Consider the following 16080-nt stretch of genomic DNA (forward strand, 5'->3'; position numbering starts at 1 on the left):
CCCCCCTCTCAATTTGAGTTCAGGCCCCCTCACAGGAATCACTATGGGGTGGCAAGTGCTACTCCACAAAATAACAGCTTGTCATTCCTTTGCCACCCCAGATCCAAATCACACGCAAACAGTCCTGATACTCTCCCAAGCCCAATTATCTTCTGCATGTTGTCTCACCCTTCCCAACGCCACAGACCTGTCTGTTCCCTCGGAGTTAGGCAAATGTGCCATGAACAGAGCTCCTAGTGAGGACTGTGCTTGTTCCTAACTCCTCCAGAAAGACAAACTTGAGTGAAAGAGATGAGAAGCCAAAACCTAAGTCTGTGCTGCTGTCCCCACCGTTCCTTGTTTCTGCCCAAGCACTGGAAGTAAGTAGAGAAGTTTCAACTTGTTTGCAGCATTAGCATGAGGAACTGCAGAGACAGTAGACTGGATTCGCAGGTACAGCAGGTTTAGCCATGGGATGAGAGGCAGGTGAAAACAAATAGTGATAGCAGGGGGAAAAGAAGAAAATGCTGGAGGAGCAGATTGGGAAAGGAGAGAGGAAGAAAGCATGGAAACAGGCGTACTGGAGAAGAAAACTGAGGGAAGGAGGAGAGATGTACATAAGTACATAAGTAATGCCACACTGGGAAAAGACCAAGGGCCCATCGACCCCAGCATCCTGTCCACGACAGCGACCAATCAGGCCAAGGGCACCTGGCAAGCTTCCCAAACGTATAAACATTCTATACATGTTATTCCTGGAATTGTGGATTTTTCCCAAGTCCATTTAGTAGCGGTTTATGGACTTGTCCTTTAGGAAACCGTCTAACCCCTTTTAAAACTCTTCCAAGCTAACCGCCTTCACCACGTTCTCCGGCAACAAATTCCAGAGTTTATGTGTTGGGTGAAGAAAAATTTTCTCCAATTTGTTTTAAATTTACTACACTGTAGTTTCATCGCATGCCCCCTAGTCCTAGTATTTTTGGAAAGCCACATCCACCTGTTCCACTCCACTCATTATTTTATATACCTCTATCATGTCTCCCCTCAGCCGTCTCTTCTCCAAACTGAAAAGCCCTAGCCTCCTTAGTCTTTCTTTATCGGGAAGTCATCCCATCCCCGCTATCATTTTAGTCGCCCTTCGCTGCACCTTTTCCAATTCTACTACATCTTTCTTGAGATTTGGCGACCAGAATTGAACAATACTCAAGGTGTGGTGCACCATGGAGCAATACAACATCCTCACACCTGTTTTCCATACCTTTCCTAATAATACCCCACATTCTACTAGCTTTCCTAGCCGCAGCAGCACACTGAGCAGAAGGTTTCAGTGTATTATCGACGATGACACCCAGATCCCTTTCTTGGTCTGTAACTCCTAATGTGGAACCTTGCATGACGTAGCTATAATTCGGGTTCTTTTTCCCCCGCATGCATCACCTTGCACTTGCTCACATTAAACGTCATCTGCCATTTAGTCTACTTGATTTACTGTTAAAGCCCCCGTCACCACCCCTTACTGTATCAATAAACCAGTGACCCTTGATTTGGAATTCCACTGGTCCTCCATCCAAAAAAGATGTGTGAGGGGAATGTGGTAAGTTTTATGAAATTTAAAGAAACGGGGAATCAGGTGGTAATTTCTTTTTTTCCCAATTATTTTTATTAAAGTTTTAAATTCAAATAACTATCACACAAGGTGGTAATGTCTTCTGGAGGGAAGAGCATAGGGAAGGAGAAGGGAGGAGGAATAAGGTGATAAGGAGAAATGTGAAGAAATGGTGACTGAACAGGGGGAAGAGTATCTGGAGGCAGAACAGTGAGGGCAAAAGGAAGAGGGAAAGTGTTTGGAAGTAGGGAGGAAGGGTACTGCACATAAGTAGAGAAGACTGGAATCAGGGAGGAAGGGAGCAAGTGCAAGGAATGAGTACAAAGGGGAAATACTGTCTGGAATGAGTGTTTGTGAAGAGGGAAGAGCAACTACAGATGGAAAAAAGATGAGAAGGGAGAAATGTGGGGGATGGATGGAGAGACTGAAGGATCTGAAAGGGCAAGAAAGAAATTAAGCAATATGAAGAGAAGGGACCATGGAAGGGGTGAAAGAATGTGAAAAAAGGGGGCCAAGTTGAAAGAAACTTTAAAGCTATGGAAGGATTAAGAAAGAAGAAAGGGGGTGAATGCTAGGAGGGGCTGTATGATGGAGATGGTGCAGGAATGAGCGTCAGAGAAAAGTAGATGAAGGTTAGGGAGGGGTGAGTACAGAGGATACCAACTGGGGTATCGAGAGAGGCCAGAAGAGAGAAAGCGAGAGATGCAATGGCAGAGTTGGGAAGAGGGCAAGGCAAATGAGAGGTGAAAAGAAGACAGGGAATTGGATGAACACAGAAAAGAAGAATGATATATAAAATCTAGCTATAAGTCAGGGAACATAGAAATGCAGAAAAAAGATGTAAGGGACAAATCTGTGTTGTAAAGAAAAGGAAAAAGACAGGAGGCCAGAGAAGAAATGTATCTAGAAGGTTGTTGGGCTGTATAGAGAGAGGTGTGACCAGCAGAAGAAAGGGGGTGTTGATGCCTCTGTATAAGTCGTTGGTGAGGCCCCATCTAGAGTATTGTGTTCAGTTTTGGAGGCCGTATCTTGCTAAGGATGTAAAAAGAATCAAAGCGGTGCAAAGAAAAGCTACGAGAATGGTATGGGATTTGCGTAACAAGACGTATGAGGAGAGACTTGCTGACCTGAACATGTATACCCTGGAGGAAAGGAGAAACAGGGGTGATATGATACAGACGTTCAAATATTTGAAAGGTATTAATCCGCAAACGAACCTTTTCCGGAGATACGAAGGCGGTAGAACGAGAGGACATGAAATGAGATTGAAGGGGGGCAGACTCAAGAAAAATGTCAGGAAGTATTTCTTCACGGAGAGAGTGGTGGATGCTTGGAATGCCCTCCCGCGGGAGGTGGTGGAGAGGAAAACGGTAACGGAATTCAAACATGCGTGGGATAAACAAAGGAATCCTGTTCAGAAGGAAAGGATCCTCAGGAGCTTAACCGAGATTGGATAGCAGAGCCGGTAGTGGGAGGCGAGGATGGAGGTTGGGAGGCGGGGATAGTGCGGGGCAGACTTATACGATCTGTGCCAGAGCCAGTGGTGGGAGGCGGGACTGGAGGTTGGGAGACAGGGATAGCGCTGGGCAGACTTATACGGTCTGTGCCCTGAAGAGCACAGGTACAAATCAAAGTAGGGTATACACAAAAGTAGCACACATGAGTTGTCTTGTTGGGCAGACTAGATGGACCGTGCAGGTCTTTTTCTGCCGTCATCTACTATGTTACTATGTACAGACCCTGAGAAAGAACTTACATCAGGAAGTGGAAGAGAAAAAGTGGCCCCACTTGAACAGAAAAATAAAATGCCCACAGACAATAAAGGTGGAAAAGAAAAAGATTAGATTTTTAGGAATTAGAATATGCCAGTTTTAAGAAATATGTCTGTTACTGTATTTTGCAAAGTACAGAAAGAAATGCATTTTCGTTTCTCTTTTTCTAGTCTGGCTTTTTTTTTTGGGGGGGGGGGGGGGTGGAGGTGCAGCTTCCATTTCTCATTTGAGGCTCATTTTCTGTATTAGGTGTGGATCTGTCCATGTTTTGTTTATGTGACATAGGTAAAGCATTCAGCTACTGAAAAGATTTGTAGCAGTTTGATTTGTTGTGCTTTCCAAAAATGAAGTGTACTGTTGCTCTAGATGTTCTGTTTGCACTGTTGCCTTTTGATAAGTGGGTTACAAATTTGCTATATAGGCTCAGAGTATCTTTTTCAAGGTTTTGTGGTACTTCAATAATGTTGCTGCTGTTCTTGAGGTTATACCACAGTCTGAATTACCCAGAATCTATTAAGTAAACTTTAGTAACAGCACTAACTCTCAAGACACAAAGAGTAAAAGTGTGCATTCAAGAGAGTTTGGGCACCTAAAAATTTCAAATGTATGAAGATTGCTTGTGCACATGTATACCTAAAAATTAAAGTGCTACAACTGACTGGAAAGTTCTTGCACATATACGTGCACTTAAAATAAACAGGTCAAGCATACATGAAAAAATACCTGAAGATTAGAAAAATTTAATTTTAAACAAGCACAAACTTTTTTCTTGGCTACACACATCCCTAACAAAGCACATTCCAAAAAATGAAAACTTTTTTTTAATCACTGTTGTGTGCGCTAATTGGGTTGGTCCAATTCTCCTTCCTGCCCTTTATTCTCTTACCCCCCCCCCCCCCTTACTTAGCTACTTGTGTCTCCTTTCACAATCAAACAAAACATTTCCCAGACTAAAAACCCTTCAGGGAAACCTATGCAGAACTATGCACGAACAACTGGCAGGCCAAGGACCCTGGTAAGCTCCTTCACTCTTCCAGGGCGAGTTTTGAACTGGTCTAGCAGGAATCAAGGAAAATGAAGATACTTACCTGCAACAGATATTCTCCAAGGACAACAGCCCATTAATTATCACATGTGGGTGACATCCACATCACTCAGTGTGGAATGCTTTTATAGAGCAGCTCTTAAAGACTTATAGCCCCAGCATCCCCACTGCATGTGTGCCAGTGCCTTCCTGTTCACTGCCAGAGCACAGGACCAGCAGTACAGTACAATAGCTATACAAAAACTCCAAGGGGAGGTGGAAGAATATATGAGAATAGCCTGCTGTCCTTGGAGAATACCTGCTACAGGTAAATATCTTTGCTTTCTCCGGGGACAAGCAGGCCAGATAATTCTCAGATGTGGGACTCCCTAGCTACCAGGCTCACCTCGCATGTGGGACTCCTTAGATACCAGACTCACCGAAAACAACAGTAGGACAACTGAACTCGCAATGGTGAGTTCAAAATACTAATCAAACTAAAACTATACACAACTGTGTGAGAGTGGATCTGGATTCTAGATCCCAAACAAATTCTATAGAACTGTCTGTCCAAACCGACCATTGCATCAGGTATTCTGCTCAAGGCAATAGTGAGATGTGAATGTGTTGACAGGACAAAGTTGCAGCCATGCAAACTTCTTTTATAGAGGCTAACCTCAAGTGGGCTACTGACACAGCCATGGCTCTTAACATTATGAGTATTGACATGACCCTTGAGAGTCAGCCCAGCTTGGACATGTGAAAGAAATGGGTCATTCCATGCCAAGTGGTCTAAAATTTAAAAAATGGTGGCATTGCAAAACAAAACCAGTGTTGTAGATCACAATTTTCTCTTTCAGATGATACTGTTCACAAGCTGATTCAGGCAGACTTTTTAATAATTGGCTTTGAACTTTGGTATATTTTACCTTTTGCGCTGACAGTGCCAACTTTGAAGAGATCCTGCAGGGCGGTTATAGAAGCTAGTTAGTTGCAAATCTGGCAGTATTATGTTCAGCACAAGCATAATGCTTGTTCAAAATTTCAAGTCTGTATCCTTGTTTGCATGGAAGTTGTTGCGGTCTGAATATTGGTCCAAATATGTTCCGATGAGTCGCGATCAATTTTGATGCACACTTTTGAGTCAACTTGTTTGACTGGATTTTGCATCCATAATGTTAAAATGTATTTCATCGGAATTAGCATCAAAAACTGTACAGGATTTGAATTTTTTTAGCCACTCATAAATGTGTTTGGATTTTATTAGACCCCAAAAATGGCATTTTGGTAAAAGTCGTGCGCTCATGGACTGACAACCTTTCAGAAAAGGGGGTCTAGATCTGCAACTATTGCAGTTAGAGACCTCAAATTTTGGGAAACTTTGTTTAAAACCTGACTCACGCAACAGATAAACTTTGAACAAAATTGGAGACATGATGGTGGGAAGGTTTAGATCACTTGGCATGGAATGACCCAAATGCAATCTGCCACCAACTGGAGACTATACTTTTCCCAATGGCGACCCCCATCCTGTTGGGATCAAAAGAAACAAAGCTGGATGGCCAGTCTGTAGGTCCTAGTCTGCTCCAAGTAAAAGGCTAATGCTTGCTTGCAGTCCAAGGTGCGCAGTGTCCTTTCACAAGGATGGGCATGAGGTTTGGGAAAGAATGTTGGAAGAATGATTCACTGGTTCAGATGGAACTCCGATACAAACTTAGACAGGAATTTAGGGTATGTGCAGAGAACTGCTTATTTGTGGGATAAGCAGCATAAAATGTATTGCACTGTTTTGGGATCTTGCTAGGTGCTTGTGACCTGGATTGGCCACTGTTGGAAACAGGATGCTGGGCTTGATGGACCTTTGGTTTGTCCCAGTATGGCAATACTTATGTACTCGTTACGATGAAATTTATTGTAAGGTGGATACGCTATTAGGGCCTGAAGCTCACCGACTCTGCAAGCTGAAGTAACAGCCACCAAAAGCAAGACCTTCCAGGTCAAGTACTTCAGATGACAGGAATCCAGTGGTTCAAAGAGAGCTTTCATCAGCTGGACGAGGACAACGTTAAGGTCCCATGACAGGTAGAGATTTGATGGGGGGCTGTGTCAATTGCAAACCTCTCATGAAGCGAACAACTAGAGCTGTCCAGAGATGGGCTTACCCTCTACAAGGTGAAAGTAAGTACTAATTGCACTGAGGTGAACCCTTAAATTGGTCTTGAGACCAGATTCAGAAAGGTGAAGAAGGTATTCATGCAGGGTCTGTGTAGGACAAGAAAGAGGATCTAGGGCCCTGCCCTCACACCAGATGGCAAACCTCCTGCATTTGCAAAAGTAAACACCTCTTAGTGGAATCTTTGCTGGAATCCAGCAAGACCCTGGGAGACACCCTCAGAAGATGCAAAACAATCAAATTCTAAGCTCTCAACAACCAGGCCGTGAGGGCCAGGGACTGGAGAACCCTCATTTTGCATGATGAGAGTTGGAAAACACTCCCATCTCTAGAGTTCTTCGAAGGATAACTCCAGAAGAGTGAACTAGATCTGCATGGGCCAATAAGGGGTGATCACAATCTGTGTGATGAGAGTTGAAAAGCATTCCAACCTCCAGGGTTCACTGGAGAGTAACTCCAGAAGAGGGATTTAGGCTTGGGCCAATAAGGGGCAATCAATCAGTTCTTCAGTCTTGCTTGAGTTTCAGAAAAGTCTTCCCCACGAGAGGGATGGGAGGATACGCATACAGAAAACTGTTCCCCCAATGGAGAAGGAAGGCATCCGACACTACTCTGTCGTGTGTCCTGACCCTGGAACAGTACTGACAGACTTTGTAGTTGAACTGAGAGGCAAAGAGATCCACCAAGGGGGTGCCCTACTCTCGGAAGATCTCATGGGTAACACTTGTGCTGAGCGACCCAGCAGTCTGTCGGCCAGGGTGTTGGATTGACCTGCCAGGTATGTGGCTCTGAGGATGATTTTGTTCTGGATGGTACATTGCCACATCCCTACAGCCTCCTGACACACAAGGGTATGATCCAGTACCCCCTGCTTGTTGGTGTAATATACTGCAAACTTTAAGTCAGTTTGAATGAGTACAATATGGTTGAACAGCTATCTCTGAAAGCCTTTACAGCGTTACAGATCACCCATAACTCCAGGAGGTTGATCTGAAGAACTGTTTCCTTAGCTGATCACCCTATGTGTGAAGCCCATCCAAATGAGCTCCACACCCAGGTGGGATGCATGTGTTGTCAGCACCTTCTGGGGCTGAGCAATTTGGAATGGAAGTCCCATGGTCAAATTGGATCAAACTGTCCATCAGAGGAGGGACTGAACCAATGACATCTGCTAGGTTCCCGGAGGCCTGACACCACTGGGAAGCCAGACTCTACTAGGTGGTTCATGTGTCAATGTGTCAAAGGAGTGACATGCACCATGGAGGCCATGTGACCTAGCAACCTCAACATCTGCCAAACTGTGACTGGCTAGCTCAAATCCGAGTGGCGAGTGCGACTAGAGCATCCACCCTCGGCACAGGGAGAAAAGCTCACGCCTGCTGTGTGTCATAGGGCTCCTATGACCTCCAGTTGTTGAACGGGACGGAGATAGGACTTGGGGTAATTTAAAACAAATTCTAGTAGCTGCGGCAGGGCCCTTAGGTCTGATGGGGTAAGGGTACAAATTTTAAGGAGATCTTGTGCCCTGTTTTATTGCCTGAATTGTCTCCAGATATAGAGTCAGAGACAGAATGGCCATGGGCCTTGTGGGACCTGATGATATGTACCCAAACCTTTGTGAATCCTTTAGACAAAAAACAGAAATAGAACTGCCTGTCGCACTGCTTCGGTGGTATGTTGTTTGAAATGTCCTTGTACAAGATCTATGTTGGTCAAATCTCGAGACGCATCATCAGATTGACTTGAGCATAAAAGTATTATCAACTGAAAAAAACTGGAAGCATTTTCAGTTAAGCATTGTCTGCAATACCAGCATGCTTTTAATGATATTCAGGCACTAGTGTTGGAACATATCCCTTATTCTATAAGAAGAGGAAAACATCAGAGATTGTTAGCACAAGATGAACAGAACTGGATTGGATTTTCAAACTGAAATCACTGGAACCAAATTGACTTAGTTTAAATATTGAAATATTGAATGGCAGAATTTCTTCTGAATGGTGATATGCTAGCCGGCCCATCTGTTCAGATGAAAATTCTAATTGACATGTGTTTTTAGCTCAAGGATTGTTAGCTACATAGATGGAAGTGATAGGCTGGTATCTATTTAAATGAGCAGTCACCATTTTTGTTTTTAGCAGCTGGATTAAACATTGGAGAAGGAAAGTCTTGGTGAGTAAAAAGATTAATTGTTGTGAAGAATAGAGTTAAATATTTTTAAGTCAGGTCTATTTTCAGAACGCTATTGAGCTCTGAGCAGCTGTTTGGAAGGTCCGTAACGCAGTGGCACTGGAGCTGTGAAACGCTGGCCACGTCGGACGGAGTATTACAGACAGCAGGGATGTGGTGCTTGAACCTGCAAGATAAGTGTTGACTTTCTGTATGAGATAATTCGAACTGTCTATTCATGGACAGGCAAATTTGGAAAAGTTATACTTTACTTTTAGCCTTCAAAGTGCATGGGTTTAAAAATTTTAAAACAAAAGGGAGGTTTTTTTGTGTTTTTTTTTTTTTTACAGCCAATGATTAAACGAAGAGGGAGCACAAATGATATGTTAAAGCTACCCTTATTTCTCTGAGGCTTTTTCCTACCCTTAAAGAAAAAACGTTTAACATCTAAGGCTGTATTTTTGTTCACAGTGGGACTTTTTTTTTGGACTAATCAACTAATAGCGAAACCATGGCAAATGTGCAAGCCAACATCATAGCGGCCACCAACCACAAAGAAATTCAGACCAGCCATAAAGCACAACCATCAGAAGTCCACCTGGACTCAAGCAGAGCCACTTTGACAAGTCCAAGAATTGCTCGATCCTGCAATTTCACAAATGCTGCAACCTGGGATCCCACCAACTTTCCATCATGGGCACCCTTCAAGACGGCACCTCCTTCCACAGGAATCATAGTCTTCTTCACTGCTATGCCCAGCGTATCCACCACTGGCTGGCAAAGCACTCCAGAGCATCCCCTGGCAGCAGATAAAGGCATCTCAGGAGCCCCTTCCAGGGCCTGCCACTTCTATAACTTCTGAGATAGCACCCTAAGAGGAAGGCCTTAGGCAGTCTGCAAAGTCCCTCTAGGATGGGAACCCTAACCATCAGCTTCTCTGTCAACAGAAATCCACAAGGCCTCAGAGACAAACAAATCAGTTGACCAAGCTCTTCTTGGTGGAACAGGTGGAAATCTTCACCAGTTGTTGAACAGGTACCAATGATTCAGAGAGAGCTGACAGACCATATCAGTAATTGTTACTTCTGCATTGTGTTTCCAGTTGGAAAAAAGGTTTGTTAAAGAAAAAAGTGGATTGTGCAGTATCCAAACAATCTATCAGCTATACATCCAGTACCCCTTAGAGAAGGGCTGCCAGTTCCTGATGCACAAGAATCACTCTCAGATGAATCTGAGGACTATGAAATTTCTGGTCCTGAACCATCAATCAACAAAGGAAGACAGCACCCCTACATGCAACAACCAAACAGAACGAAAGCAAAGTAGGGATGGACAACAGCCTTCCAATAAAGGTCAGAGGCCAAACTTGAAGGTAGATGGTATAAACATTTTTTATTAGCAACACTTTGGGTCTTAAGTTCAGCCCTCTCAGCTTATTCATGAGTCTTCTGTGAGGAACCGTATCAAAGGCTTTGCTGAAATCTAAGTAGATTACATCTAGCACATGTCCTTCATCCAGTTCTTTGATCACCCAGTCAAAGAAATCAGATTCGTTTAGAAGGATTTCCCTTTGATAAAGCAATCTTGTTTCAGATCCTGTAACCTGCCGGATTCTAGAAAGTTAACTTTTCCTTCAGTGGCAACTCCATTATTTTTCCTACCACTGACGTGGGGCTTACCAATCTGTAGTTTCCCATTTCTTCCCTGTCCCCGCTTTTGTGAAGAGGGACCACATCTGCTTATCTCCAATACTGCAGAACTTCTCCAGTCTCTATACTTAAGTGGTCCTGCAAAGATTTCTCTGAGCTACCTCAGTATCGTGGGGTATATCCCATCTGGCCCCATAGATTTGTCTACTTTCAGATTTTCAAGTTGTTTAATGAACACTTTCTTCCATGAACGGAGCACTATCTATTCCATTCCCAGATATACCCTCAGCAGCCAACTGTGGTCCTTCTCTTCAGTGTTCACAGAAGAAAATCCTGGAGAAGTATTTGTTTAGCACATTTGCTTTATCCTCATCACTCTCCACATAGCTGCTCTCAGCATCTCTGTCTTAAAATTATATTCCTAGCTTTTCTCCTTTCCCCAATATATGTGAAAATGGTCTTGTAACCTGTCTTTACATCTTTAGCCATGTTTTCTTCCACTTGTGCTTTTGCTAGCCATATTTCTCTCCGTTACTTTAACCTGGTAATCTTTTCTGTGATCCTCTTGTTGAGTTCTTCTATATTTCTTGAAGGCAGCCTCTGTTGCCCTTATTTTTTGGCCACTTTTTGGAGAACCATATAGGCTTGCTTTTTCTCTTATTGTTTACTTCCCCTGCCATATTTATAAAACTTTCAGCTTGGACCACTGCCTTTCCACCTCTATGCCTACCCATGCTCCTTCAGGTATTTCCCCATTTTTCCAAAATCAGCATGTCTGAAATCCACTTTTGATTTTTGTGCATCTGCACTCCGCTTTTGCTCTTATATCGAACCATATTGTGTGATTATTTATTGCCTAGGTGGGCACCCAGTTGAAAAAAATTGGAAACCAGACATTGGAAACACTTCCTTTATTTGTAAGCACTAGATCCAGTTGCCCCTTCTCGCGAGGGTTCTGTCACTATTTGCCTAAGCAAAGCACTTTTGTCAACTACTGTGTTGCATCTCAGTCATTTGCTCTGACAATTTGTCAAACTTAGGATGTGGAAGGAAACTCGCTCAAGCTTCTAAGCACCAGTACTGAAAAACAAACATGTGCAAGTCCGAGCAAACCCGAAGTACACATCAGTGGCTGTTTTCTGCACTTAAATATAAGCCTTTCAAGTGAAAAAAATATTTTTGAAAAGCTTGTATTTAAAGGTGCAAAAAGCACCACCAAGGTGTGCTTCACTTTCGGGTTTGCCTGGCACAAGCGCACAAGAGCTGCACTTACTATGAAACTCATCACATACACCAAGCATATTCCTCCCGCTTGTTTTCACTTTTACTGCATGCATTGAATGCCATTAGCTTTGAACACTGGAGGGCTATGTATCTGCACAGGTCCCTTGGTAGGGGGCTGGTGCTGTTCACTTCAGAGCTGGAGCTTTGAACATCGGGGCCATAGAAAGGCAGCTGGAAAGTAGAAAGCTTTAAGAGGCTCAAAGTTAGAAAAGGAGTACTCCAATCTGAGATAAAGCAGGAAACTATTCCACAGGGCTGGAGCCGCAAAGCTAAAAGCAGGACTGGCAAATTGCCTCCCAGTGGACTAGACAATAGAAAGGAATGACCAATAAGGAGATTGTAAGGGATGAGCAGGCTGGCTTAAAAGGAAAAAAAAAAAAAAAGAGTGGGAACCCTGAGAATTTAATCTGGTTGGTCAGCATTAGACAGGAAACAGCGAAGATGACTCAAAAGGAGGACTGGACAATGCTGTTGAGTACACAGTTTATTGAACAATCTACAGACATGACACAGCTGTTTTTTGTCCAACAAGGCCTGCCTCAGCAGTCTCTTAATGTTGTTAACCTAGCAAATGTCTCAACTCAGGCTAAAACTGTAGAAACAAGCTATGCTGGTAGTGGGTCTTGGCGGGAAGATGAAAAACCAGCGTACTATGGCTGTGTTTTAAACCAATTGAAGTCTGTGGATTTAGAAATTAGCAAGACCAAGGAAAGGCAAGTTACAATAATCAGGTTCAGAAATAACCAAAGGCAGAAGGAGGGTACGAAGAAACAGGAGCTCAAGTAATGGTGGAATGAAATTTTCCTCAGGGTAAAGCAGCTACAGAATGAGAATACCATTTGGGATGCAAGAACGAAAGGAGAGCACTTGGTCAAAAGTGACACCCAGGATCTTGATGGCTGTCTTGTATGGGAGAGGAGTGCCCTTCACAGACACCATGGAAGAGGTTGTTTAGAGAAGCTTGTACTGTGCAATGTTGAGTTTACGTTCACTATCCAAAAGGCAATCAACAACCCTATCTAGCTTAGAGGATAATGCACTAAAGCTGATAAGGAAATGAGAATCGAAGGGGAAGAGAAGCTAATTGAGAAACTGGCGTGGGAGAGTTAGAGGGGCGAGAAAGATGTTTAAAATAAAAGGACCTCTCCCGGAGGAAGTGACGTTACCATCTAAAATGGAGGCTTAAACAAGAGGCTCAGTTGGGGCTATGTGGTATCCAGCTATTCCCCAGGCACTGACAGGCTATTAGGTGTGGATTGAAGGGTGAGAAGGTGTGACATTGTGCAGCTGAGGATAAATGAGCTGTGAAGAAGGGACAGAGAGCCGGAGAGAGCAGCAGATGAAAGTTCCTTCTCTCCTACCTGGTGGGGGTCGGACAGGCTCTGCTTGAGAGGGCGGGAAGCAGCGTGAGCTAACACTGAGCCAGGACATCCATGTTACCAGGGATTCCTGGGCTGCTGAGAGACAGGGGGCTCGTGTGAAGATTTCAGCACATTTGGAGAATATCGTGGAGGACACAGAGAGCTGCAGCTGCCTGTCGGGAGCCCAGTACAGTATTTGCCCAAGAGTCTCTTATGTGAAGGGCTGCATTCCTCGCTATCTCAGGAGCCCTGTGATCTGTGAGTTTCATACATTGTGTCTCCCTTCTTTGCTATGGAGTGACTGTGTGGAGGAGGGTTGACTGACAGGGTCTTTTGCACCGGGCTGTAACAGGCAGACTTGGAGAATAAAAGCAGTTTATGTACGGGGATTGAGCTCACGCTGTGATAATTAACTGCTAGCCTGCAGCATATGATACATCTTTAAGGAAGAAAGTGAGTTGCTGGAGTGGTGACATGTGACATTGGAAGCTAACTCCTGACCCGGTATCTGCAAGATAATTTTGTTTGGATTAAAAAACGGATTGCTGGGAGGAAATGACGTCACGATCCAAGGTGGCGGTCTGAACGAGGAGCTCCGCCGGGGCTGATAGTTGTTGGCACTACAAACTTGCTCATACAGTGAGAGACTGATTGAGAACGACAGAGAGTACGCCTCCAGGCTATGCCGCAAAAAAAAACCCTTGAGCGATTCCGATATACACCGGAGCATCGCGAAAAAGTGAACGAAGGGAGAGTGGGGCCGGAGCTGCAAGGATCCAAGATGGCGACTGCACACGCCCCACAGGAACACATGGTATGGAGCGAGGAACCCGCAGAGGCTGCAAGTATGTTGCAATCGGATGTAGCAAGGCTGCTTCAAGACTTAAAATCTGACTTCGCGGGGATCCAATTAGATGTCCAAAATGCCCTCAAAGACATCAGAGCGGAGATGCATGAATTGGGGTCACAAGTGGGCGAAGTAGAAGGGGGGTTGGTGACCCTTCAATCGGAGGTGGACTATGCGGAGGAAGGCAACTGAGGAACAGGAGGAGTTGGGCCGGCTCAGGGAGCAAATTGAAGACCTAGAGAATAGGTCTCGGCGGAACAATTTAAGATTTAAAGGTATCCCTAAGCTAGATATTTTTTCCAACTGTGAGGCTGTTATAAAAGAACTATGCCAGCATATTTTGGCCTCGGGGTCGGATACCCAGCCCCCGGAGATACGCATTCAACGTGCGCATCGAGCACAGGGACCCCGCAGAGATTCAAACCCGAGGGATATGGTTGTCTGCTTTCTAGACTTCCCCATAAAAGAACTATCCTTAAAATCGAGCATGGTACCGGAAGATTGGAGGGTGGCCAATGTAACGCCCATTTTTAAAAAAGGCTCCAGGGGAGATCCGGGAAATTATAGACCGGTGAGTCTGACGTCGGTGCCGGGGAAAATGGTAGAGGCTATTATTAAAAACAAAATTACAGAGCACATCCGAGGACATGGATTACTGAGACCAAGGCAGCATGGCTTTTGTGTGGGGAAATCTTGCCTGACCAATTTACTTCAATTCTTTGAAGGAGTGAACAAACATGTGGACAAAGGGGAGTCGGTTGATATTGTGAATCTGGATTTTCAAAAGGCGTTTGACAAGGTACATCATGAAAGGCTACAGAGGAAATTGGAGGGTCATGGGATAGGAGGAAATGTCCTACTGTGGATTAAAAACTGGTTGAAGGATAGGAAACAGAGAGTGGGGTTAAATGGGCAGTGTTCACAATGGAGAAGGGTAGTTAGTGGGGTTCCTCAGGGGTCCGTGCTAGGACCGCTGCTTTTTAATATATTTATAAATGATTTAGAGATGAGAGTAACTAGCGAGGTAATTAAATTTGCTGATGACACAAAGTTATTCAAAGTCGTTAAATCGCGACAGGATTGTGAAAAATTACAAGAGGACCTTACGAGACTGGAAGACTGGGCGGCTAAATGGCAGATGATGTTTAATGTGAGCAAGTGCAAGGTGATGCATGTGGGAAAAAAGAACCCGAATTATAGCTACGTCATGCAAGGTTCCACGTTAGGTGTTACGGACCAAGAAAGGGATCTGGGTGTCATCGATAACACACTGAAACCTTCTGCTCAGTGTGCTGCTGCGGCTAAGAAAGCAAATAGAATGTTGGGTATTATTAGGAAAGGTATGGAAAACAGGTGTGAGGATGTTATAATGCCGTTGTATCGCTCCATGGTGCGACCGCACCTTGAGTATTGTGTTCAATTCTGGTCGCCGCATCTCAAGAAAGATATAGTAGAATTGGAAAAGGTGCAGCGAAGGGCGACTAAAATGATAGCGGGGATAGGACGACTTCCCTATGAAGAAAGACTAAGGAGGCTAGGGCTATACAGCTTGGAGAAGAGACGGCTGAAGGGAGACATGATAGAGGTATATAAAATAATGAGTGGAGTGGAACAGGTGGATGTGAAGCGTCTGTTCACGCTTTCCAAAAATACTAGGACTAGGGGGCATGTGATGAAACTACAGTGTAGTAAATTTAAAACAAATCAGAGAAAATTTCTCTTCACCCAACGTGTAATTAAACTCTGGAATTCGTTGCCGGAGAAAGTGGTGAAGGCGGTTAGCTTAGCAGAGTTTAAAAAGGGGTTGGACAGTTTCCTAAAGGACAAGTCCATAAACCGCTACTAAACGGACTTGGAAAAATCCAAAATTCCAGGAATAACATGTATAGAATGTTTGTACGTTTGGGAAGCTTGCCAGGTGCCCTTGGCCTGGATTGGCCACTGTCGTGGACAGGATTCTGGGCTCGATGGACCCTTGGTCTTTTCCCAGTATGGCATTACTTATGTACTTATGTAATCCTGAAACAGGCCCGGTTGAGCAAAGAAATTACCTGGAAGAATTACAAAATAGGGGTCTTTCAGGATTTGGCACGCACAACGCTGATGAAGCGTGGATCATTCAGAGAAGTTACTGGATTTATGTGTACTAAGGGGATCAGATACAGATGGTTGTTCCCCTTTGCAGTTTGGATTACAGAAGACGGGAAATCCCGCAA

The 16080-nt window shown here is 44.2% G+C and overlaps 1 protein-coding gene across 6 annotated transcripts in view; it reads right to left on the reverse strand.

The window, feature by feature from the left end:
- SEPTIN7 (septin 7) overlaps positions 1–16080 on the reverse strand; it is a 266068-nt gene that overhangs the window by 109574 nt on the left and 140414 nt on the right. The window lies entirely within an intron of this gene.

Source organism: Microcaecilia unicolor, chromosome 1 (assembly GCF_901765095.1).
Source record: "Microcaecilia unicolor chromosome 1, aMicUni1.1, whole genome shotgun sequence".
Classification (NCBI taxonomy): Eukaryota; Metazoa; Chordata; class Amphibia; order Gymnophiona; family Siphonopidae; genus Microcaecilia; species Microcaecilia unicolor.